Source organism: Gambusia affinis, linkage group LG06, assembly GCF_019740435.1.
Source record: "Gambusia affinis linkage group LG06, SWU_Gaff_1.0, whole genome shotgun sequence".
Taxonomy (NCBI): domain Eukaryota; kingdom Metazoa; phylum Chordata; class Actinopteri; order Cyprinodontiformes; family Poeciliidae; genus Gambusia; species Gambusia affinis.
In genome coordinates this window covers 26,134,055-26,161,645 of record NC_057873.1, presented here as the reverse complement: position 1 = coordinate 26,161,645, position 27,591 = coordinate 26,134,055, and the positions used below count along the sequence as shown (strand labels likewise).

Genomic DNA, 27,591 nt, shown 5'->3' with positions numbered 1-27,591 from the left:
CCTGAATAGAATATATTTTTCTTCAGTAGCAGGTCAGGTGTTTGTCCAATTCACCCGTTTAAGAGTTGGCTTAAAGACATTTAGTTTTGCTTCTTTAGTCTCTGTCTGTGGTTAATTGTAATGTTTACCCAGCGTTTTTCTCCGGCTCCTCTTTTCCCTTTCCAGCCTCTGCTGCTGTTCCTTATCTGTTCATTTATTTGCCTGTCAGATCCTCTGCTGCTGTTGTCACCCTGTTGCCTTGTTTCCCTCGTTTCTTTGAATCATTCAATCCCTATTAATCATGCGTCTTCCATCTCATCTCTGCGTTTTGGCTTCTCAGCTACAGCATTATGTGACGGAGCAGGGAGAGATTTGGATGAACGGAGACCTGAACACAGCAGAACAAAAGATACTTTATTTCAGCCTCTGTTATGGAAAGAGAAGAGACGTTTTTCAGAGAATAGAGACAGGGGCAGTGGGTAGTGCTAACTGTGCCACATTCAGAGTAATCATAAAAATTAGAAGCTGAAGACATTTTAAAAATGACTTATTATGCAAAATTGTCTTTTTGCACATTTCTGTATTTCCATTTGGATTTCTGCTGCTTCTACAAGCAGTCCAAGCGCTAAAAACTAGTTTGCACAAATCTTTTGAAAACAGCCAATATTTTCTCCATGTTGCAGGTGAAATAATTTACGAGTCCTTTTTCATCAATATGAAGGAGTTATTGACTTATTGCAATCTCCTATCTCCTGCTGGAAACTTACTTGTAAGTTAGATTTGTCTTATTTCACGTGTACTAAGATAGTTGGACTAGAAACTAGACAAAAATTACTTGGTAAGATTTTGTGTTTTCGCTGTGTAGTTGTGCAATATTCAAGTCAGCATTCAAAGTTGTACGGTCGTACAATTGTACATCTGTGTGAACACTGAGTTGCTATGGTGAATCAATATGTTATTCGCATAATAGCTCTGTATCGCAATAATTATTAAAAAAAATATATGGAAAAGCTTGGTATAATACATTAATGGATGATTTTTCAATCTTGTAAAGATAAATCCATTCTTTTCACCTAAATATTGAGTTTATTTTTGAATGGCTCTTCTGATTAGAAGAGTTGAGAGATATAATCTGACTCATGAATACAGAGATTTTTCTATGGTGATAATCATGCGCACACTCAGAAGGAAGTGAACATTCATGGTTCTGCACAGAAGGACAAGTCTAATCTGATTCAGGCAGGAGCATTTCTTATCGATCATCTGGAGAGGAAGCAGAGTCTTCATCGATACAAACTAATCCACATGAGCTGAACTCGGGTTGTGTTGTCATGGAGAGAACCGTTAGGCAATTACAGCAATATCTGGACCCATACAGAGAGGAGCGAACACAAAGTTAGTCATCAGTTTCACCAAAAACATGTGGCATCTTTACTCTCTTAAATTCTGCTGTTGATGGTGTTTCTTAATGTGAAACATTTTACATTAGTACCTGAAAACATAAAGTTGTGTCATCTTTTTAAGTTTTTTATAACATTATATATATATATATATATATATATATATATATATATATATATATATATATATGAACATTCATCATTGAAAATTAATATTAAAAAAACAACCCAGCAAGATTTAAGTACCTACATCTTAAGAAAAAAGGACAAATTCAACGACAGGCACGTTCACATTCTGAAGAAAGACGATAAGAAAGGTTGCTCTGTTAAAACAGAAAAAATGAAAACTATTCTAAACAAGCGGGCCTTACATTTCCGACACGCTACACACCTCCTCCTCAGGTGTTTCCACAGCTATTCACAGTTTGAAAGAAGTGACTAAAACATTTCAGATGATGGCCAGGTGGGTAAAAGAAACCTCCAAACCAGCTGCTGAGGTTAAGGACAGTAAAAGACAAAAGCGGCGATAACCATGAAATACCTACATTACCTTAACCAAGAAACGAAGCCCCTTTTGCATCTTTCAGAGCATCTGCAGGATTTTACCATAATAGTCATTCATTTAAAGCATGTGTTGTATGCATTCAGAATGAAATGACACAATTAGGCAACAAAGAAGGAAAAACATATGCAGGTGTCTAGATGAATTAAATTGTTTAGCACGGCAATGGATTCCAGCAAAAGTAAAACTAAACAAAATTAAACCTGTTGCATTTTGGAAAGTTTTTGGGAATTTGGCATGCAAAACAGTTTTTCACGCTTCACCTTCACTGCAAAATTGCAAAATCTTACAAAATATTTTTGGTCTAGTTTCTGTTACAAATATCTTACTGCACTTGAAAAAAGACAAAACTAAATTCTAAGTAACTTTTCAGCAAGATATAGGAGCTTGTTTCAAGTAAATACTTTCTTATTATTGTTGAAAAAGTGCTGGTTCCAGATTATTTTACTTATGAAAATTTTTTTTTTTTTTTTCAGAAGTGAAATAATCTGAAGCAGGTCCAAAGATACTAGGTAAGATTTTGTGTTTTTGTTATTATCATTAAATCTGAGTTGATTAATAAAATCTGCTGCTCATTTGTAGCGATCGCAATGATGTTTATCTTTTTCATCCTGTGCTCATTTATATCAACTCAGTCACTTCGATGAAATTGACTCTTTTTTTTTTTTGTCAGAGCCATTAAAACATAATAACCTATTTTTTTCTTTGTATTTTTTTTTTATTAATTTTTTTTACGTTTTTTTTTTTGTTAATTTTCCTCTCGTTTTGAACCTGAATTTAAGCAGCTTGTGAAGTTCGCTTTAATCCAAGCGCTCCAGATGAATCATTTATCGTCGTTCTGACATTTAATGATGATGTGTTAAAAATAACAAGAGTGATGGTTTTACAGGTACACGGGGTGCATCAGCGGCTAAATGCTATTAATACTGGCAGCCGCTATGTAAAGACAGACGCTTAGATGTTTGATGAACCTCATTTTAAGAGAATTAAGGAGGCTTGTGCAAATTCTGAGATTAAAAAAATAAGTAAATAAAGCGCATGAACACTTAGCTTTGTTTATCAGTTGAAAAAAATGCATGTGTGATGATTTCATCATATTGTCGGGGCTTTTTTTTTAAACTCAGAAAAAAAAAAAAAAACAGGTATATGTTCTGCATGCATTTGTGATCTAATCACCCAGTAAGAAGGCTTCTTTTACATGAAAGAGATGCTAAATCTCAGGCTGTCACCCAGATTTCAAACAGGATGCGTGGCGGGGGAGCTGCATAATTGCATTAGCCGCGCGGTGTATTTGTGATGCAGGTCTTGGCACCTCCTGCACAGGAACGGTTTCCTCACGTGAAGCAGCCAGACTGGATTCCCCTCGCAGCCGACCAGGACGCAGTCTGCTGCTTTTAAATGAGACGAACGCACACACACACACACACACACACACAAGCTTACAAGCCGGTGCAATCAGCTTGTGGCGCGTTGTGGTGAATTCCATCTTCGTTTTCTTCCGTTTAGGATCCGAGTGCTATTCTTGCAAAGAGAGAAACAGAATCTACTCTATCAGTCCCAAGTAACGTTTTTGCTTGAGATCATCTGAAGTCGAGAGAGCATTCAAAAGTATCTTCTGAAACCACAAACCTAAATCTGTATATTTGGATTCTTAAACACAAAGGGGAAGGTGGAACAAAAATTATGCTTTTTTTGGTTTTATAAAAATCCAAGAAATGAGGTAAACATTGGTATTTATTTACAAATCTGACACCCCCCCCAAAAAAATTCTTTGCAAGTAATTAAGGTAGTGTGTGAGGGCCTCAGAGGTTTGTTAAATAACTCTATAATTCGAACAGCATCATGAAGACAAGATGTTCATCTGCAAAAAACAGTTTTTTTTCTAGTTCTAGTTCAAATATTGTAACACAATTGAAACAAAATGAGACTTACTTACAAGTAACTTATCAGCAAGATATAGGAGCTTGTTTTAAGTCAATAATTCCTTAATATTGATGAAAATGCACCAGTTTCATTGGCAGATTACTTCACTAATAATATGAAAGTGAAGTAATGGTTGTCCTGCTGCAAAGCCTGCATGTTCCTGAGTGTCACAACATCACAGATGAATGTTCCACCGCAGCAAATTCAACTTTCTGCCAATTATTTGATTTTGTTTTGGTCCATAAGCAGCAAAGCAGCTCCAGACTGTAACTCTACCACTTACCCACTACCCCATCCTAACCCTCATGTTTTACTGTAAACTTTTACAAACAGTGTAATGGGACACACACCTTCCTAGAAGTTCCACTTTTATCTTGAAAGTCACCCAAAGATTATTGTTGGGTAACCCAAAAAAAAAAAACCCAAAAAAAATTAATAAATATAAATAAAATCAGGCGTGTGAAAAATAGATGTGGCACAGAAATTATAATAACATATTAAAATAAAAATGTGTAAAGCATGTGAAGCAATGCTAAAGGAACAAATTTTCTCCAAAGTAAAACATGAGTTTCCTCCAGTCCTTCCCTCTCCCCAGCTCACAGGAGTTTGTTCGATTGTGCCTGCAGTATTTTTAATTGATTTATTTTTTTTAACCGATATGTAAGGCTGATACACGACACAAGATATGTGGTTTCACAGAAGCAGAGGCTAAATAGACGCAATCCGGAAATGCATTCTTCCCCGTATGCGGCGATGCTTTTCTTTGCGAGAAATATGAAGAAGAAATTTTTTTTTAAAAGCCAGACGTTGCCATGTTAAAGCCAATGCGTTTTCCTCTCATGCAGCATCTCTCCTACCTTCGGATTATTTATGTGGCGCTGGTAAATGTGCTGAGCATGCCGGAGTGTATAAATAGCTGCGTGGACATCATCAGAGACTGCACCTCACACAGGGGAGAGAAAGGAGGGAAAAAGCTTACAACCAGGACATCAGATCATTAGCAGCAGAGACTATCCGGCCTGACTCACCAAGAATTCAGGGGAACTCTGATCCGTGGCCCTGGGTGTATTTTTTCATGGATAACAGGACCTGACCTTTTTGGCTACATTAGCACATCTTGTTTTGGTCTATATTCAATAATTACTTTCACTCAATGTTGATTCGCTCTCCATGTTCGACGGCGTATTAGAGTCATTGCAGATACAAACAAAAAGGAGTAACTTTTTCCAAATAAAAAAAAAAAAAAAAAAAACACTGGAAATTTCTGCGTTTGAAAAGTCAAAGAAAATTTCTATATGAACCTGAAAAAATTTTCTAGGAATAAAAGCACGATTTTTGAGCTACAAAAGTTTAAAATTTGTTTGAAAAAAAACTCAGCAATTGTGAGTTTAACATCTGGAATTTTCTAAGAAAGTGAAAAAAATGGGAAATTTTGAAAAGTAAAAAATTTGCTTAACAAAAGTCAGAAATTTTAAGATTAACCTCAGAAACATAGACGTTTTCAGAGTTTCAAAAGTTTTAAATATTTGACTTTGAAACAGAACATTTCCAAAAGTCTTATTTTTTTAAAAAACTTTTTTTCTAGAAAAATATTTTTCTAGTGCTTTGTGGCGGAAATGTACTACTCCTTATTTTCAGTTTACAATGGCTCTAACACGTTGCCATACTCCATGCTTTCCCTCTGGCTGAATCACTTTTTCCATCCGTGTCTCGGTAGAAACTTGGAGATCTTGCTGGGTTATTAAAAATAGCTACTTAACCAGAGGAATTATTAGAGCATCCCTTATTTGATGTGATTCTCTCAGGCAACTTGTATTATTGCTCAGCGTCACGGCGGTCACTGCCTGCACCTCTCAGATATTTCCCTTCTTAACCCAGAAGTCACAACTTTCCACTTTGGAGATAAACAGTTTCTCATTATTATTTTGTTTTCCTGATTACTTTACTCGTTGTCTCTGTTTCCTGGAGTGTTTCAGCCTCTCCGCAGCGCCGGCCGGCCGGCTAGCTGCTGCCTTGCCTCAGGTCGTTGTTTTGTTTTTGTTTTTTTTTCCTTCTGGAGCTCTCTCAGCTCTGGAGGTCACATTGGCTACCCTGAGGGTGCTTGTTGTGGTCAGCGTGCCAACTGTGGGCACGCTAAGAGGACCATATGCTGCCTTTGAGTCCGTGTACCAGGACTGTCTGAGGAAATTTGGTAGATGGTAAAGATGTGAGGAAAAGAAAAGCTTTCAGTTCATTGGACCAGATGTCTTGTTTTATATTTAGCTTTCAGAATTTAGCTGAATGTTATTCACATGCTGCCTTCAGCTGCAAATCACAAAGTCGGCATAACCAATACCGATAAAATATGGTATGAATTTGATGTCCGTATCTGAAATTATGCTTTAAAATAAACACTTTTTTGATGTTTAGAGTAGGTTGACTTGCAAAGCGTGGAATCACAAACATAAAAGGGGATCAATTTTGTTCAGGAGAAATTAAAGCAGAACTCAGGAAAATAACAGAACATGTTTTTTTGTGTGCTGTGTTCAGTTCGCGATCGTCAAACTCCAGTTCGTTTCCCTTGAAGGTTCGGTTTGTTTGTGGAGGTGTGAACACGCAATCAAACCAAAAAGCCCCCAATCTTGGTTCGGTTGGCATGAAAACTGGTCAACGTCAAAAGCAGGAAGCCAACTTTAGCACTGGGCATTCTGGGTAAACACAACCAAAACAAGCGCGCGAGTCTAGCAATAGCAGGAGAAATGTTTTGTGGTGTTTTGCCAAAGACAAAGAGTAATCCTACAACCACTAAAATTTGACGCCACTCCATTTTTGTTTAAGAAGTTGTGCTCATGTCTTCTTCTGAAGTTTTTGTGTCGTTTCCCTTAGTAGCTCTTGGTGCAGCGCCCCAACAGGCAACAGGGTGAACAGCTTTTCCCAAGGATTTGTTTTGTTTGGCACAGTGCAGTGTGAAAGCAACCCATAACAGCTGAAAATATAATCCATCCATCCATTTTCTAACACCTTTGTCCCTAATGGGGTCAGGAGGGTTGCTGGTGTTTATCTCCAGCTACGTTCCGGGCGAGAGGCGGGGTTCACCCTGGACAGGTCGCCAGTCTGTCGCAGGGCAACACAGAGACATACAAGACACACAACCATTCACACACACACTCACACCTAGGGAGAATTTTAGAGAGACCAATTAACCTGACAGTCATGTTTTTGGACTGTGGGAGGAAGCCGGAGAACCCGGAGAGAACCCACCATGCACAGGGAGAACATGCAAACTCCATGCAGAAAGACCCCGGGCTGGGAATCGAACCCAGGACCTTCTTGCTGCAAGGCAACAGTGCTACCAACTGCACCACTGTGCAGCCCGGTGAAAATATAATGAATATTGCAATTACACAACCATATCATGTGTTCACTGTCTCATGTCTTCCGGCTACATTTTGACAGCTCCAGTAGGTGAATTTGTGACAGAGTGCTGTGATCACATAAAAGATGTTTCTGACTTGGTTTTATAGCACTGAAAGTCTTTTTTTTCTTTTTCTTTTTACATTGCAGAAAAGCCTCAATAAATTCTGCTCTAAACGCTGCCTTGAACTCTCATTTGTAGCCTCCTGCTGTTAGAAATCAGAGATCATCTGGTCGGGATTGTAAGTGTTCACAGAAAATACTTGTTGCTTAAAACAGCGTTAATGAATAAAACAGGTGATGTTAGGACATCTGTTTGAAAGCAGGCTGAGATAAATATTCAGATGTTTACAATCATTGCATCTGTGTTGTATTCCCTTTACAGAAATTAGAATACCATAGAGGGAACCTCCCTTCATTTACGTAAGAAACTGGTTTTACAGATGGAATTTCATGGTTTCATGCTTTTTAATGCAACTATCCACCAGCACTGGTGTAGCATTTTAAGAGACACTCTGCCAGGTTTAAAGGATGTGTTGATTCAGAACTGTATTAATTTGGACATTAGCAGCAGCCTTGGGTCACACCCAGCCCCAGATACAGGAAACAAAAGAAATGTGTTTTTCAATCAGAAACCATTTGGTTTTTGAAGGAATATTCCTCTAGATAAAACAAACAAACAAAAAAAAACATTGAAAGAGCATAGAAAGTAAACTATTTATTCTGTTAGTCTTGGAGGGGGAAAAAAACAACATAAAAGCTCCCAGCTTCCCAAATGACTGCCCCATTCTGTGCTTTGAACTTCTGAAGTCCTGACAGTTTGAACAAATAGATGTTTGTCCTTGAGGATGGCTGCATCCAAGAAGCCCCGGTTTCCACGCTGGCTTTACAACCGCACTACCAAATGAATCATTTATCATGGAAAAGTCAGCAGCTGTATGAATATGAAAGAGTGTGTGTTATTCTAAATATATTTGTACCCTTTTTTGCTTCTTCCCTGGCTTGCTTTTCTTAAATAGTCAAATCTACAGATTTGGGATGTTTAATAAAATATTTGTTTTATTTGAAAAGTTCAGACGGGACATGTATGGAATCCCCACAGCATGATCAAAGTGAGCAGAAATATCAGTGTTTACTCATGAATTCAAAACAACAAACTGTTTTGGACAGTGTGTGTATGTGTGTGTTAGCATTTGTAAGGCCCATTTTTCTATAAAATACTACATTATGAGGAGGATCCAAACCCTGGACCCCAGAAGAAGATGGGTTAAGGATTAGGTTTAGGACTAAGGCATGAAATAAATTTAGGGTTTGGAGTAGACTAGTGATGATAAAGCTTATGGAAGATGTCTGGGATTGGCATAAATGCAGTAACTAAAATACAAAGTCCGCAGTTTGGTGGTCAAGCAACTTAGTATGTCAAAGTGACCAAACCTTCATCTGTGCTGACAGAGAGTGTGCATAGTTCAGCATGAGATAAAATTTATATTTTTTGGCCAAGTCTGTGAAATCATGATAGCATTTATGTTAGCTTAATAACATTGGTACATTTTTGCAGCACAACATCAGTATTGTGATCATGCTGTTTAAGTTTCAACATGCATAAAGCAACACATCTTCCCTTGCTATTGAGAAGGGAGGTTGATCAAACATGTCGGTCAATGTTTAATGTGTTATTCCTGCAGAAGCAGCTCTAAACAGGTGGTTTTTTAATCTTGATTTAAAGCGACTCAGTGTTTCGGCCGTATTACAGTTTTCTGGAAGTTTGTTCCAGATTTGTGGTGCAGACAAATTGAATGCTGCTTCTCCACGTTTCTCCAGAACCAAAAGACCTGAGAGGTACGGAAAGTTGATAGAACAACGTCAGATCTTTAATGTATTGCATTGCTAACCACTGTTGCTAGTGATTTATACACTAACAGTTTTTTAAAGCCTGTGCTCTACAGGGAGCCAGTGTGAGGACTTAAGAATTGGGGTGATGTGTTCTGTCTTCCTGGTTTTATTGAGAATGTGATCAGCAGCATTCTGAATCAGCTGCAGGTTTGATTATTACTTTTTTGTTAGATCTGTGCTGCAGTAATCAATGCAACTAAAGGTAAATGCATGGATGCGTGTCTTTAAATCTTGCTGGGACATTAGCCCTTTAATCCTTGAAATGTTCTTCAGGTGACAGAAGGCCGATTTTGTCTTTACGTGTCTCTGAAGGTTCCCGTTAGAGTCCTTCATGACACCGAGGTTTCGGGCCTGATTGCTGGTTTCTAACTGCAATAACTGAAGTTGTGCGCTGACTCTAGGTTGCAGGAAGCATCCAAAGTTTTATTTTTTGTACGTGAGGAAAACGTTCCGGAGCGGTGTCCATAACAGATTTGACGTTCTTCAAGTCTTTCTCACTGGAAAAAAAGTCCAATCAGTCTACCTGTTTATTGCTCTCCGACGTCTCATTGAAAGGTCTTTAAGAGAAATTGATGGTGTAAAACTTTTAAAAACTGTAACTTTTTAATCATTGGTCCCAGTAATCAATCCAAAATATACCACTTTTAATCGTGTAGTTACATTCATACATTTTGAAAAATGTGTTTTCAAAGCTACAGTGGAGGAAGCTTTCAGAGCAGCACACCATGTGTGTTTGTGGCAGAGATAAAGAAGCAGCAAGAGACAGCGTGTGGGTTTTCATGACATTTGATCCTTAAAAGATGTTTTAAAACAAATCTGCTTTTGTGTTTGAGTGCACAACCTGTTTTCTCTTCTCAACAATTCACACATCCTACTACTTTAACGTTTCTAAATTGAAAAGAAAAAAAAAAAGATCCCCAGCAATAACCCAAACATGGATTATAAATCCTCCTACGGTCATCGTCTTCTCCCTCCATTTGAGCGTATGTGCAAGTGCTTGACGTGTGGGAGCCCGATGGGTAGGCGTAAGAGCCAGTTAGCATGGATTCACAGTATGAAGATAAAGCAACATGAAAAGCTCTGAAGTGAGAGAGAGTTTGTACAGCGCAAAGTCATCCGTTCCTGAGAGCCGGTGGGACTTGAACACGGCGTGCTCGTCTCGTTGAAAAGTGACGTCCATGAATTTGTTCTTCTCACTCCGCCGTCGTGGATCAACCATAACACTAACCCGCCATTGAGCGGCGTGAACCTTGGTTTATATGTTAAAGGAATCCACAATTAGTTGAACCTGTCGGCCCATTAACTTATAGAACAAAATTGCTGCCTGTAATACATCAAATCTCCTAACTACTTCCCAAAATGTATACCATTTGTTACATTTTTCACTCATGGAGTTTGCCATTTTTCAACTGCGCAATGTTCTGTACTGGAATTTATAGAGTAAACACAGGAAGGCTAATTTTTCCAGAGTTGTTGTTTATCATATTGCATTTAACTGCTGTAAATTTAGACATTGCTACACTGTCTCGCTATTAGCTGTAAATTAAAAAATAACAACAAAACAGTGATGTGAGTCTGGATCACTTCCCACGTAAAAAAAAGAGCGCCGTGGGAAAGAGCCGAACACAACTTCCAAAGGATCCACATCTCAACATTTCTCTCCAGAAGACTTTGAGTCATTTGTAGGAGCAAACTGATGAAGAGCCCTAACTTGCATTTGTTTTCGCAAGCTAAAAGCAAATGCGCTGCTGACAGGCTGATGACAGCAACACAAATACCAGCTTCTTTGGCCAACTCTATCCTCTTCCCTTGTTTGTTCTTCCATATTTTCATCACATATTCTACATTTCCGTCGATTTCAATGCACTCCGGTTCAATTTGAAAAAGCTCAGTGATCTCACTCATTGCTGTTTTAGATGGATGGCGCTAGCGCAGTTGGACCTTCAGATGTCATTTATCCATAATGCATTGATATGACAATATTTTATTAAAATTTATAAAAACTAAACCGCCTACAGTATTATTACGGTTTTGTTTTTACGTATAAAAGCAATATTTCTCAAATAAAGTCTATTGTTGCAACTAATCGTGGTTTTTTTTTGGTGAATGATGGCAGCGGTGAAGGAGGCATGTTTCTTTTTCATCAGCGCCCGGCTGAACAAACTCCGAACAAAGCTTTCGCTGTCGAGGTTTACCTTGTTTGCACTTCTGGAAGAGGTTGGTAAATAGGCCTTACTTGGACAAACACGCTGCGAAGCAATGGCTGCTTCAATATAAACAAAAACAAAAAAGAAGGACTGTCGAGATTCTAATCGAGATTGCTGCTTTGGCAATTAGATTTGACGGAGGGGAATCAGAGCTTCTCCTCAGTTGTCATTATTAAGGGAGATAAAGAAGTGGAAAGCAGCTCTCTTCTCCCCTCCCCTTATAAGCTTCAGTTAACTGTGATTCCCTCATGTTAGTCCCCAGTTTTCCAGCTGGGAGAAAAAAGGAACGGTTCCCTCGAAAAGCTGTAGCCTTCAGAGGCGTGAAGCAAACACTGTTTTTCTACAACGACCCTTAAAAACAGTCAGAGATACACTGAGAGAAACATGTTTGTGTTAAAGTGGCCCAAATCTAATTTAAAATCAGCAGTGCTTGAAAATTGTTGTTTACAGAATTCAATCTAACTAAACTTGAGCTGAGCAGCAAAAAAATTTGGTGTCTTCTAGTACGAAGTTGCACACGAAGCCCGTTGGATTTGCAGCCATACACAGAAAGAGGCAGTTGCACACAACATATTTTAGTTTCTTTTTTTCTTAGTAAAAACTGCAGAAAAACCAGAAGAAGAAAAAAAAAACTACTTTACAGTTATGTGCTACTTTGCGTGTTTGTCTAAATTGCCAATAAAATACTTTGAAGTCCGTGAGGGTTGCGTGACAAAACGTCAAAACGTTCAAAGCTGTGTAATAATTTGAATAAATAAAATAGAAATAGAATTGCTGTGTAATAAAAATGAACCGCACAAGAAATGACCAGGAATGTTTCAGCTGAAGCGACTTTTCATTATATCTACTACTATGATGAGAAAATCAAGTTGTGTTTAAAAGAAACTGCACAAAATCTCAGAAAAACTCTTTTCTTTCTTCTTTTTTATTTGCTCCTCCAAATGTCAAATACATGCTGAATATGTGGTACTATTATTTTACAAAATGGTTTCAATCAAACCTAATATTTTCACTTCGGTTCGGTTGAGTGGAATATGAGTTTCTTAGCAACTACAATTGATGCCCTGAGACCCCATCAGAAATGTTTTCTGATGCCGTTTTCCATGCACGGATTACCAGGGCACCGATCTGAAAAGAGAGTTTCACGCAGAACAGAAAGAAATGCCGTCTTACAATTGAGTAATATCAGAAGTAGATATTATTTAATCAAGACCACATTGGAACGTCAGAATGAAATGAAACTGTTATGGCCTTCAAAAATCCCCCAGTACCTGTTTATAGATTTCAAACAAACGAGATGCAGATTTGTGCCAGCCTTATGCCAGCAGTCTGCTACCTGTGGCTCTGAAGCTGCATGTGGCCAATATTAAGAATTTGTGCAATGTTTTTTGAAATGTAAAAAGAACAGAGAATGTTAATTTTAGCACTTTTTGTTCTGTTTTTGTGAGATATGTGTTTCGAATGTCTGCAGCAAACTAGTCCAGATGTTTTGTCGCTTCATTTTTTTGTCCAGTAGGAATAAGTTTCTCAATTAAAAAATATAAAATAAAAATATATATATACTTAATATATATATATATATATATATATATATATATATATATATATATATATATATATATATGTAATTGGAGATATTCTGGTCAGTCTAATGTAAACATTTGCATTGTAGTGTGTATTTGTCAAAAATAATGTGTTTTTCAAAGGTTCTTGCACCTTTTGTTTTTCTGGACAGATTTGATTTAAGGAAGGTCAGGATTGGCTCCTGGGAGTGTAAAGGTGGCTTCTCAAAGAGGTAGATTTACAATGTGTGGTGTTTTTTTTATTATTGTTTTCCAATGCAGTGTTCCATCAGTTCTCAAAAATATCTCAAGGCTCTTTACAAGACAGGCATGTCTAATTTATATCAGGTATATAGAGTTTTATTCAGATTTAGTCAAATAAATTCAAGTATAATTCAGTTGATTCTTTACGATGAGTCGCCGATAAAGCATGTGGTGACAGTAGAAAGCAACAACTCTCGTTTAACCTCCAGTGGAACCTGATTTAGTTTTCGCCTTCATCCAAAGTGACCTACAAATAAATAGCAACGCAGTTAAAATGAATACTAGCCTGCCACTCTAACTTTAATTGTCATTTTAAAAAAATGACAGAATGAAATGTAAAGTGTATCTGCATCACAGGCAAAAACTGTGAGCTTTCGGATCGATTCTGTTCTTAGAATCTCAAAAATAAGGTAATAAATTTGCGACCTGAGAGCAAAGAGTTCTGTTGGGAGCATGCAGAAGAATCCGACTGGGGCTCCGGTTTTCAGGACTTAACATGGGATGAGATTAATTTTTTAAAAAAGAAACTACTCTGGATTGAACAAGGAGCCGTTGAAGAGAAGCTAAAATTGGAAATATGATCTGAGTTTAATTCTCATCAGAGCTCTGGCTGCAGCATTTCTGCACCTGAAATAAGACAAAACTAACATAGAAGTAATTTCTTAGCAAGAAATAGGAGAATGTTTTGAATCAATAATTTCTTAATTTTGAGGAAAGAGTTCCACTGGCAGATTATTCCACTTGAAAACTATTATGTTGACCTAAGACAAGCTTCCATATCTTGCCGAGAAGTTACTGGTAAGTTAGTTTGTCTTACTTTTTGTGTACTAAGACATTCATATAAAAGTATAAGCTGCGCCAAAAAACACTTCCAGTTTAGTGTTTTTACAGTATAAAGACATTCTGTTTACAGTTATAAAAAAGCGAGAGCAGAGGAACGACATGATCAAACTCCACATCACCATGCTACGCTGTAATGCTTACTGAGCTCTTTTCCAATTTGACCTCCGCTAGCTTGTTGGCTAAACTTTGCGAGTGCATTTAATTGATTGCACTAAAAGCTTGTCGTCAGTCATTTCAAAGTGTAATTGCTATTAAACCACAACAACTGCTTATTGTTGCTGCAGTCTGAATTGAATGGTGACTTCCAGTTGTGTCTGTATGTTTGCGGATCCAATGTTTTCTGCTTAATGAAAACAGCAGCCTATGCAATTAACGCCGGCCTACACATGCATATTTAACGCTCTTTAACAATATCCTCCAGATCCAACTAGCCTGTGCTTAATTAGCTGGTATTGTCAGACAAAACTGGTGTTTGTTTCGCTGGAGGAGGAAAAAAAATATCTCTCATCTGCCCTCCGTTTGAAGGGCAGATGAGAGATCTACAAAATATTGTTGTGGAAAATCTTTTTTTTTTTATTTTTTTTTTATCACCGTCAGCGGAGTTTCTACTGTGCAAAACGACAACAAAACAAGTCAACAAATGAATATACGGTGGCGAGGTGAGGCATTTCGGAGTCGAGAAGATCATTTGTCTCGTCGCGCACCTCTGTCACTTATCATGTCGGATCAGAGGGGTGGAGCAGAAATGATCCCGAATGGCTGACTCTCTCCACTCGTTCGCTCGCCCGCATGCGGAGCAAAAACCAACGCAAAACATATTCATTTAGTCTCCGCCGCAAGACAGGCGGCTCTCTCCGTCATCGTGCTTGGACTGTTCTGATGCGGAGGCAAAGGGGGTGGGGGCGTCTGTCACAGTACACATGACAAATAGCAGCGTAGTTTATTAAGATAAAATACTGAAAGGACAGGCTGCCTGGCATGAAAGCCGAGGGTTGTGCTTCTACTCCTGCGTTGGTGGATATTCACAGCATTCCAGGTGTGAAGTTCTATTTCTGTGACTGACTGAGAAAACTGGCACTTTCTTCTTCCTACCGCTGCTTTTCTCAACGGGCTGTTAGGGGTTGGAAAGGCCAGGCAACGGACTAAGAAGTGATCTGCCATATTAGTATTAATCTTTTCTTACAGAAATTTACATCTCTGGCCTTTCCTTATCTGAACTCTGATTCTAACAGCTGCCCAGTACAGCCTAAAAAAATGGTTTGTCACAGTTTCAGTTCATTTTTTACATTTTTCATCTGACAGGTTGCATAAATTTCTACTGCATTCATTTTTATGTAGTTAAAGTCATACTTACTTTTCTTGAAAGGCATGTTCTTTTATCTTTCTCATTTTGGAGGAGTAGGTAAATAAAAAGGGCCTCCACATGACATGATACATCACCAACCATGTTTTCATTAACCATAAAATCAATAAATGTTATGTTGATGTAACCCTGCTGTATTTGTATATTCTGCTTTTCTGTATTCTTTTATTTTATGGGTAGTGTCCCTTTTAAGAGAACTGAACGACATTACTTTACGGCAGCATTCCGACTGCAGTTGCTAGGGGAATTCCCGGGCTTTAGCGTTTCAGAGCTGCTGCAGAACAGAGACATGCTAGTCTCAGGCTGGCTTCTGCATTTCGCCTGACTTTTATGCCTATATGATGTTTTCCTGCTAGTGCATTGTTGTGAGAAGAGGGTGTTCAAGTGCCTGCAGAGGAGGAAGGAGAGGCTCCTGAGTTTTTCGTGCTTGTGGACACCCGCTGCCATCATCATTCTGGGTCCCTATCCCAGTCAAGACAGCCTTTTTCATTCGTATGCACCAGACACACACGTACAACTAAAGAGCTCTATATGAACTTTATTTTTTTTTGCTGGCCAGCTTCTTTTTTTTTCTCTACCAAGGACCCTGTTATACTCATGTTTGGAGTGAATGTTGTTCGTTTTTTTTTGTTTGTTTGTTTTGTTTTCAGGTAGACTCTGATCGAGTTGAGATGAAGCTGGATGTAGTTCAGTCCAGTAATTTGTAATAAACAAAACTGGTTGATAGTAAACTGCTATCTGAACCCGACTAAATTCTATTCTTTGGTTACATCCAAAGTAGTAGGAAAAATTGGCGCCAGAACACGGTAAAATATGGTTCGTTCAACAATATTAGAGAGGAGATGAGATGAATGCCTTTCAAGTCCCTGTTTGGGACACTTTTTTTCCCTGCATCGCACGAGTCACGTGATCTTCGACCAGATGTTACTACAGGTGGAAATGACAAAGAAGACAACAGGAAGTAGCAGGATGATGATGGCGCCGGCATGTTTTTTAATGATTATCTTATGAACAAGTTTATTCAAGTGTGATTTTCGTTGAGTTTCATTTTTAATAGAAACAGCAATCGCAAAATTGTGTTTTTCTGACTTATGTGGGATCTCCACTTTTTTTTTTGTCCAAATATTCATACAAAAAAATTATGTCAACTGAAAATCTTGATGTTGACAAATTATATTAATACTTCTCATAGCAGCCCTAGAACAGGAACTCTTTTCTTCACAGAGACCACAGACCTTGGCCTTCTGTGGCACACGGAGAAATTTCTGTAAAATTTGGTCTTAGCTCTATTTAAAGCTTATTTTCCACCACAAGAGCCTTTTTTCCAGGAGCCAGGGTAGTTTTCTGGGGCCATTATTATTACTCTCCTGCATTTCCACTGCATTTACTAGGGTAGAAATAAATAACCAGACACCAACCTCAGAATAGACTGACAGAGTTAATAGTGTATTTTGGATGGAGTCTTGTGACAGGAGAGTTCTAGTTAAATTTATCAACATGATAATTCAGTCACTTTAAACCAGCCTTTCTCTTAACTTAAGGTCTAAAATATTTTAGATATTTGATTTCTGTTTACCGCAGTCTGGGGAAAAAAAGAGGGGGTGATCATTGAAAGTATCATTTTAGTAAATTTAACAGATCACATTATGAATCACAGACAAGATCAACTATGACTCTATATGTAGTTAAGTGCAACTACCTGCAACCTTTACCATCCAACCTTTGACCTCAGTACAGCTAAATAAAATTTTAGGCTCTCAAATGTTACATGTTAACCTGTTGTGAAAAGTCAACATAATTTTTTTTTTAATACATATCCACACCATATGTGTCAGGTCTTCCTGTGTAGCCGGGAAACTACCGTATTTTCACCCTCTTCCCAGTTGTCCTTCTCATACTAACATTTTCCTTTAAATTTCCTGTTTCATAATATAATTGAAGAAAAAGATCATTTTCGTTCCTCTCCAAACTGAAATTTTTTCACTAGCCTCACAAGAACTACCACCCGGTCTGGTGCAGGTGCTGACAGCAGGAACAAACCAGGTGTTGTGCCAAAACCTGATCGGGTTTCTTGGCTGTTCAGTTCTTTCTTTCTTTTTTTTTTTTTATACGCCTCCCATGGGGTCTTTTGTGGGCTCTAGTGTCCCTTATTTGAAAGTAGACTGAGAGGAAAGGGGGAAGGAGAGGGGGGAAGACATGCGGTAAATGTCGACGGGTCCGGGAATCAAACCCACGATGTATAAGTCGAGGACTCAAGGCCTCCAAACATGGGTCGCGCTATCCACTACGCTGCCACGGCACGCCCGGCCGTTCAGTTCTTTAAGATAACACCAAGGAATTACACATAAACACAGAAGATCTCGCCCCACCCATCTCCATGCTAGAGGGCAAGAAACTGTGATAACTACAATTTGGTTTTAGCTGTCAAGTTGTCAACATTACGCGGTGAACCTTAAAACTACGCAGGATATGATATGTAAAAGCAAAAGGGACGTAGTGCTGCGCTACTTACTGTCAACACCACAGCTAGATAACAAGGTCAGAAAAAAGTTGTAATAAAAAAAAACTGTGAGAGGGAGAGGGAAGTAGCTCAGTTATGCTAGCTTGACTTTGACAATCGTAACATGTAGATGTGTTGCAGAATTCGGTGTGTTTTGGTTCTGTTAAAAAATTATTATTTTTTAAAGCAACCTACACACCAAATCATAAACTAGCTAGTCTCCCGCCTCTGTGGTAGATTACAAACTGCTAAAATGTCCATTGGTTCTATCTATCTATACTTTTAGTGAAATTACTACAGTAGGAGCCATTTTGGAAGGTCCAAAGAGCCACATGTGACTCTAAAGCCGCATGTTGCAAACTCTTAGAATAGACGCAACGATTTTTTTCCTCACTGAGTAAATGTATGCGAATAAAAGTTTGGATTTTTCTCAATCTTTCAGTGTCACAATTTCTACTGATATAAAGGCTCATATAATTTCAAGGCCGTTTAGATGTCGTTACCAACGGTGCCACTAAATGTAGAGCAGGTTATGTACTTCCTGAGCTATAAATGCATGTGTTCCTCTGCAGCAAAGAGAGTCGTTGTTTTATGACACTCATTTCATCGCCTGAACCTATATATAAACCTTTACACTCAGTGCTGTGTTTTATACCGTCATGCTGCTCATTGGATGATTGAAGGGTTGGCTTGCAGTTTTGACAGGCTGACAGAATGAGAGCAGTTGTTATTATTCACTTTATTAATGATCTGATCAACTATTTTACAAAGAGAATAAAGGGAAGAAAAGTGAGACTGATTCAAAGTCGAGAATTTTTTTTTTCAGCTTTTGCTCTGTTGTGATGGATGAGATACATCCTACTTAGCAGCCTGTATAATATAATTTTGAATTACTGTCTGTAATTTTATGCAGTTTTTTATGTAACAAGCTAATAACATAACTACCTCTTTGCACTAAACATCACAGAGAAAGCATGCAAAACTCATAATAGTTTGCATTAGTATTCATTAAATCCTTTCACTGCATCTGTTTCCTATGACAGAAGACTTTATGTCTTGGGGGAGAAACTAGCCCCAAGCTAACGATAGCATTCAGGGTAATTATGCTGGTGAATCAAAATATTAGAAATGTATTTAAACCTGGAAGATAACTTTTTTATGGAAGAAGGAAAAACAACATTCTTGCCTGGAAACTTTACTTGATCTGGGGAGAAATAATCATTCCAGCTCCTTAGAGATGACAAATGACATTATTGTCAAAGTTTCACTTCTGAATCAGGGTTATAAGAGTTTTGGATTTTTCATTATGGTGTTGTTTTATTTCATTGTGACTTTTTGTTTGTGTATTTCAGTCAGTCTTGATTAGTTTTTAGAGTGTGTTTAACAGTATTTCTTAGTTAAATATTGTTTGGTTTTAGGTTTGTTTTTATTACTTGTAGTAGTACCTTTAGTCTTTTTATACTTTGTTTAATTTTTAGGTGCAGAATTCACAATACAAGTATTGCATTGTGATTATTTATACATCGATTGAGCAATGAATACTCAACAGAAGATACCATTTTCAAACAATGTATTCAAATTTTGTTGAAAGGCTAAAATATAGACTCATAAACATGGAAATGAAGAATGCTAGGTCTATAATCTCAGTATGTTTTAGTTAGTTTAGAAATACACAACATATTTCCAGTTAGTTATAGTTTTTCCCCAGTAAAGCTGCAGTATGGAACTTTTTTTCTTTTTCTTTTTTACATATTTGTTGAAACAGTCATTATGTCCCAACAATATGTTATGAGACAGATAATCTGTGAAAAAAACTAAGTTCTTCTGCCTTCTCCCAGAGCTACCTAGAAACAACCAATCAGAGCCAGGAGGCGGGTCTATTGCTCTAGCCCAGAGCAAGCTGCAGCTAGCAGAGTCTCCTTTGAATGCTCAAGCTAGTTAGCATGGCCAGAGATGACGACAGACAAACGGTTTTCCTGTAATGGTAAGTTGTTTCTCCGTCATTAGCATGTCAAGCAGCAGCTCATGAGGATGATGGACAGTACTAAGACCGTCCTCCTGGCTCTGATTGGTTGCTTTTGGTCTGGAGCGGTGCATCTCTTCAGACAGCAGTAGCAGCTCTGTGAGGAGGTGTAGGAGATCGGTCTTTTCACTTATTGTCTCATAATATCCTGTCACAAAATGGTGACAGGTTTAAGAAATATGTAAAAAGAAAAACATATTTACCAATTTTATGTAGTTCAACAAATGAAAGTGTGTTCTCTACTTCAGTTTTCATTTTAGTGAACTATAATAACTTTGTCCTGAACAGAACCTTTTGCTCTAAACCCACTGCCGCAGTCCTGAGTGTGATGTACGTTCACATTAACTCTGACCTGTTATTTCTCTCTGCAGAGAACCCGGTGAGCGGCATCCACCACCGGCCAGTGTTCGGGTGAGTTCCCTAACATGAATTACATTTTACCTTTTACATAACCAGAAATTCACACTCCAATCATGAAACAGGATGTGATTTTTTTTATGTTGCCATTATGCAGATTAGAAGGACTTTAACCCCCCACCCCCCAAGTTGGCTGAAAGCCCGCTATCGTCCTTCGACACAATCGATCGCCCTCGGGGTTTGAATACTCCATTTATCACTGGCGTTAGCTAATCCTCCGGTTCCCACCATTTTCAGTGCCTCGGCTCCCACTTTTCCAAGCTCAAACGGAGCTGCAGAGCAGAAATAAAGCTGTTTTCCGCTCTAACCTCTGGGAGAGGAAGAGAAAGAGGCCTGCGCGAGGCGACTCCGTCAGCCCTCCTCTCACGGAGTCTGTGCTGGCCCGGCGCCACGACTGGCTGCCTCACGGCCCGCTCAATGGGAGTCAGCTCCATTATCAGAGCGGCTGCCTCGCCGCCCTGCAGCAGCCCCAGCAGTCCTCTGCTCCTGCAGATTTAATTCCTTATCTCAATATGGAAAACAGACCGTGTGACGGAGAGCAGAAAACACCCAGGGCTGCGTGTGAACACGAGCATGGAGCGGGCACTCATACAGTAAGATGCCTCGATAAAGTTGTCGTTTGCGGCGCATCGAGAAGACTCGCGGTTAAAGGTCACGGATCAGTAGAGGAATTTTCTGTATACAGTAAGCAATTATTAAAGTTCATTGAAGGAACGGTTTCTGAAGCTCGCTTGCAGGGCCCACAAATGTCTGCGATGAGCTGGATTTGCAAAGACGAGCGAGTTGTCCTCGTGTTTTGTTTGCAGATTAATAATAGCTGCTTCGACAGACTGCTGAACTCTCAGATGACAGAAACTCAGCGTGAACCGGCAGCCTCGCGTGTGCTCCTTTTGTTAAAAGTCTTGCATGAGTACTTTATCACCTCTTAGAAAATGGAACAGCTGGGTATTCTTAATGACAAGTTTTTCATAAATGTACTTCTGCAGGGGAAAATAAGTCTTCTCGGCGTGACATCACTTTGGAGATTATTTTTTTTTTTACCCTTACTGTTTTACCTTTTTTTTCCCCTTCCTCTTTTATTTAAATATAGTTTGTGATTAAACCAATTCCCTCTCACGTGGCTTGGCGAACGGTCGCGCCTGCAATGGTATCAAAAAAACGTTTGACTTTGTTGCTTTTACAGATCTACGCTCACAGTCTCATCAAAATGTCATGAGAAACCAGCAGTGGGCTTAATTTGTCACCTTTCGCAGACTTGTGAGGGAAAAGGTTTTTGCGTTACCATGCTAATAATTTTTGTTTCACTTTATGCTAATCATCTGACAGACCTGTTCTTACCAACAGAAATGCTTTTTAACCAGTTGTCTAATAAAAATTTAAAAAATCGCAATAATTTACTTCTAAATAGCTAATTCTTGCAGAATAAAGTGGAACAGGAAGAAGGAAAACAACAACTCCTTATTACAAGAAAGAAAGAATTAGCCATGATATGAAGACCATTGGTTCTGTCATGGTCTTGAGTTCTGTGAATTTGTATTTTAGTAGATACTGATGTCTAGTCATTATTATAATACCTGTCTTAGTGGCTTAGCTTTATTCATTTTCTTGATTCTAACTTGTTTTGTTCATTCTCAGGAGTACTTCCTGTTTCCTTTGTGTTAGAATTAGATATTTGTTGGCTAAATTCACCTCAAAATGACATTGCCTGTGTCCTGCATCCATTTGGGTCCCCAACAACCAATCCACCAACCACAGAGTAAACTTGTGTTGCACACAGTGCTAGCTTAAAAATGACCCGAGTTAGCTTTAGCAAACAACAACGTGACGGAAGCAAGAACAGCTTGCTCGATAAAGTTTGCATCACACAAATGCATAAAGACAAAACCTATTCAGACACGTTTTGCCTTCTAAATGTGATACTATCGCTGTCGTTCAACCATACGGCACGGCCGCCCTGTAATGCGATTTCTGTGTAAATGAATTGTGTGCTGCACTGCAAGGAGCCGCGGTGGTGAGTGCTTCCTGTGAGGCAGACGGCTGCTCATATTGCCAAGTTTGTGCCTGTGAGTTTCTTTTGGTATTCCAGTTTCCTCTGGGGGAGGCGGGGGGATACATTCTGGGTCAATTGGCAATTTAAAATCTCCAGTCGGTGTAAAAACTGTGTACTGTAGGGACCAGATGACAGAAAGTTTTAGCAGCTTTTAGGATCACAGGTGAGACACTTTGTCACCTGCCTCCTCTGACTGTACATCATTGGACTGTACACTTTATCGGTGTATCGGTCAGAAAGTTAACTTTTATCCTCAAAGTCGATGCGTTAAGAGCAGGATGAACGGGCAAGTTTTAGGATATCCTCGAATTTGACAGAGGCTGACTTGGCTGTTGCCAGGCTGCAGCAGGTCAGTATTTAAAAAAAAAAAAGATCCAAGGAAGGAAGAGTGATGAAACGGCGTCAGAGTCTAGTGTAGCTATGGCTCACTGATGCATGTTGGGATCAAAGATTGGCCTGTACAGTCTAATCCAACAGATAGACCCCTCACATTACTGACAACCTTACTGCTGAGGGTGATAGGAGTTGGAATACAACAGCCCATTGCACTTTGGTGTGTGTGTGTGTGTGTCTGTGTGTGTGTTAGGGATGCATTGGTGCAGTCTAGCCAGCGCATTACTGTTCTTTGAAAATGCAAATGCAGAAAAGCGTTCAAAGAGCTCAGGAATAACACATTCTGCGTTTTTTTTTATTTTTAACATTTTATTTAACCCCGACCGTCGTCAGGTTGCTGGGCTTTACATAACGCAGCTCTCTAAGAAGAGATTGATTGATTTTTTTTTCGTTGCTTTTAGCCGGCAGTCTTGCAGGATGCTCGTCTTGCAAAAGAGGAGCGCCTATTACTGTAGCAGTGCACAGAGCAGCAGCTCAGAGCAGCTACAATAGCAAATAGAAAGGTAATAATCCATACTATGAGCAGCGACAAAAAGTCCTTAAAGGCAAAACCGTGGAATTAGCTACTGAACTCGCCTGGAAATGGACGAAAGAAGACGTAGCGATTTAATGCCATCAGTGGAGTACCTGGTCCTCTGAATTATCTTCCACACAAAAGATTTCAGCATGTGGCGTTGAATCAAACACCAGCCGGGCAGCGGTCATCAAATCTGTGTTTTCACCCAGCCCTTCTTCTTCTTTTTTTTTTCTTGTCAGTGTTGCTCTCGCTCGGTAATGAACTGCGTCCAGCAGCATTTTGGCACCTTTGACATCTTGCTACATGTGAGATGTTGATGAAAATACTACTATCAGGTTCCCTTTAAAGCTGCGACTGCACAGAAAAGGATCTCAACACCACAGCTAATTAATGTAGCGGAGTTCACCTTCAGTTCACTTGCTTGGGATGTTCCCGTTTGTGCTAATGGACTCGGTTGTGCTGGTGACCTTCTACTGTCTAGTCTGAATTTTGCATCTATCTGCAAGTTAAATAGAGGATCGCATCAGCGTACACCGGAGCAGCTCTGTAGAGCGGTGACGGCATAAAAGCTTCTAATTGTGAAAAATGTCAATTATTTGTACAGTTTTAATAATTCCTGTGATGTCAGAATGCATCAAACAGCAAGTCTGTGCTTTGGTGTGTTTGATAGAGGTGGTAAGATAAAGATTATAGATAAATGACAAGATTATCAGCAATTATCCATCATGACATCTTTCCTTAATCTCTGTTTTTTTTTCCTTTTTTTTGGCTCAAATGAAACATAAATCACATCAAAGTAAATACTTTTTACACGTGTTCATAGTTTGAAAATGGTGTCAATTCATAATTTGGAAGCTAGTCTGTTGCTGCTTCTTCTGTCTGTGAAGGTTCACTTTCATCTTCCTGAAATTGGGAAAATATTATTCTCACTCATTGTTTTTTTTTTTTTCTTGTTTCCTTTTTTCTTGTTTTTCAGTTAGTCTCCTGTTGCGTTTCTTTCCCATTTATTTATTTACGTTTTTGCTTCGCGCCTCACGTCTGCGCGCTGATCAACACAAACACAGTAATCAGTCAGCCTCATCCCACACTCTTGACGGCTTGTTGTAAAGAAATAAACAGTGATTTTCGTGCTCTTTGCATCACGGCCCGTCTCCTGTGCACTCAAGAGATCCATTACCATACAACACCTCATTTACGTAGCTAGCTTTCAGAGCACATCTGCGCCACAAAATCTCTTGCTCTGAAGAGCTTTTCTAATGGGCAGCTAAAAAAAAGAAAACAAAAACAAACAAACAAAAACAAACCCATTCTAGATTTTAGATTCTCGTGTGAAAACAGCTGTCGTCACTGTTTTTTATTTATTTGGGTTTTGAGGAGTTGGAACAGTCAAGCTCTGGTTTCCTTCTTGTTTACATTTAAAAAGTACAGCCTAAAGCCATTTTAGTCCGTACTAGTCGCACTGACTTAATGAAATATCTTTAATAGCTCCATATTTAGCATGTAAACATGCAGGAGTGCTTCACTGGTCAGTGCTGAGTAGGTAATTAGTAGACTTTAAGACAGTAGCTTGCAGTAGCAGATACTCACTTCAACTAATGGCAACTGAATGGCCTTTCTTGTAATGTTTACTGCCTAATTACATGTTAATTATGGTCCTTTAGATGGAAGCTGTACCCTGTGTTTTTTATCAATTACTGACTACAGTTGCTTCAAAATATAAGCAGCTAATTCACCCATAAGTAATCATTGGCAGTTTGATTTGTTCTATTTCTTTTTCTTCTCCCTCTCTCTTTCTTTTCTTTAATTTGAGAAGTAATAGGAAACTTTTAGCATTTATATATTTTCAGTAGGTGAAAATCCCTGAAAACTTAGCCTGTTATGAATATTGAATAAGTTCTGGCTTTCCCTAAGATATGAGACTGGTCTAAAAATAGATAAAAGTAGGGTTCAGTTTAAAAATGAGGGCAACTCCAGATGGAGGAAAAATGTAGCTTTCTAATAAACGTATGATTTCAAATGGAATAATAAAGACTGCAAAACTGCTGAAGTGTATGTTAACATACTTTTCTCTTTGACAACTCTTAAGAATTGCATATTTAACTCCCATTTAATAATTTATTTATACTTTACTGAATAAAACCATGTTTTCTCACACATGAACCTCAAGGAGAATATGACAGAAACATGTCCAGCATCACACCGATCAGCTGGTTAAATAGCTTTATTATTTCTGCTTGTATCCAACTTTTTAAGCAAATTGGTTTTTGAGTTAAAAGAGAAATATGAATTAAAAATCAAAGGTTACAGCAAAAAAATAAAACATAAAAAATACTTTGAATTGAATTAGTGTGGCTGCTTTAGGACACTAAACTGCCTATTTAACTTCTCATTCTCCAAAACTTAACAAAAGCTTCATGGGAATTACCCTAGGTTATGAAAGTATCCAGTGTTGTCTGTATAAAATCCGATAAATTAACATATTTATTAATATAATGAAGCAGCTCCAAGCAAAGTACTGTATAAATGACTGATTCTAATCAGCAAAGCAGAAGTTAATTTTAGGTATTTTATGCAATATTGTTTTAATATTTATTAATCATCTGTAACATAGCAGCTCCTGAATGCTTTCAAATATTTGTGTTTTGCATATTGGGGAAAAGTACAAAATATGACCAAAAGAACTGCTGCTGTTCCAGAAGCATGACTCTTATAAACTGTGATAACATTAACCTTTTGGCAATGACACAGACAAATTTGCAGTACCGTAATTCCGCCACACGTTGCGCTGTCTGAAAAATTCCAACGGTCTTTGAAAAGGGGACGTTGGGCTTTCCAGCCAATCTTGGGTTACTACAGTAATTAATCTGAGGGGCGCTCTTTTAATAGACTCCAAATTGTGAAAATAGCTCCATAGATATTGAAAGTTCAAGTTGTTATGGATAAATTGGCAAATATGTCTTCTCACAGGACACTTCAATAACTGCGTACAATAAAATTAAGCAAAAACAGGCTAACAGCTCAGCTCTTTAGGATGGCAACGTTTGGAGAATTGAAACTTAGATCTTGTAGGGTTAAACAAAAAACAAAAACAGGAAAACTGACCAGTTTTGCGTCAATATTTGTGTTACAAACAGGGTTTGTTTTTGAACTTCTTTGCTGCTCTGTTCTGTTAATAGTGTAAGTCGCGACTCACTCAATTATAGGTAAACACAGAAAAATGGTGGTCAATAGTCAATGTTATGATCAATTTAACAGCTCAAGGTTATTTTACTTTTTCTCCCATTACAAGTTTTTAAATTCCTTTTTCTTTTAATCCATCCCCTGTCTCTCCTCCCCCACCGCCCAGTCCTCTGACCTGCTACCATCCCCAGACCTGCTCTCATATGTCATTATTAAAGAGCGCTGGTTCAGGCGGTTTATCAGAGCCAGCGGTCCGGGGAAAAGCTACAAAGGGGGCAGAAAACTGATCCCTCTAATGAGCCACTTTTTACCATGAAGAGGTGAGCAAGTTTGCCTCCGTTTGTACAGTCCAGCCAGACTTCCTCACGAAAAAGACAAATGGGGAGATGGGATTTTAATCCTTTTGGTTCCTCGTTCAGCAGGGGAAATGTGAATCGTTTTCACTGTGAATACAAAGAGTAATGAAGACATTTTCCTCCTGGGAGCTCCCGACTTTGTAATTACAATGTCAAACTTACATAATATTCTTTCAATAATTACATAATTGCATACAACATCCATTGACTATCGACTTATATTTAAATTGCTATAAGATATATATAAGGGCTGTCCTTATGAAAGGACCTGCAGCTTCCTATGGCCTCACTTGTAATGTGACACCTCAGCTGCTGCACTTAGAAACATGCTAGCAGCTTAGCTCTTTAGGATGGCGACGTTCATGCAGATGAGAGTCAACGGTGAGATGTTGATAAAAACTTTTGACAGGGATTTTATATCTGTGAGAATCAGAAAACAGTGATTTGTGCCCTGAAACAAAGAGAATGTTGCTTTAACCTTAAAAAATTTGTTAATTGGTCACAAGTAACTGGATGAAGCTGTACTTGTCAACTTAAATTAACTTGGATGAACTTCATTTGGTCCCTAATGACCAATTAATGTGGTATATTTAAGTTTGATCAGCTGACAACAGTTGCTTTGATATTCATCGACGTGCTCACTGTTTATTTTTTTAAGCCAAAATTGATCACAAACTATATTGCTGTCAAAACGAAGAGCCAAGTTAGACAAGTGAAACTACTGAGATCTGAGAACCAGCAGATACACTTGAAATCACAGAATATC

At 38.5% G+C, this 27,591-nt stretch overlaps 1 protein-coding gene across 4 annotated transcripts in view; it reads left to right on the top strand.

The window, feature by feature from the left end:
- The window catches only part of lrfn1 (leucine rich repeat and fibronectin type III domain containing 1), a 176,747-nt gene that overhangs the window by 79,516 nt on the left and 69,640 nt on the right, over positions 1-27,591 (top strand). For 3 of the 4 annotated variants that reach the window (XM_044119219.1, XM_044119220.1, XM_044119222.1), the window contains one exon: positions 20,284-20,323. The gene's annotated coding sequence lies outside the window, so the exon portion shown is untranslated. Of the gene's footprint in view, positions 1-2,433; positions 2,454-19,727; positions 19,874-20,283; positions 20,324-27,591 lie in introns of those variants that run through there. The other variant, XM_044119221.1, reaches the window with a different exon arrangement.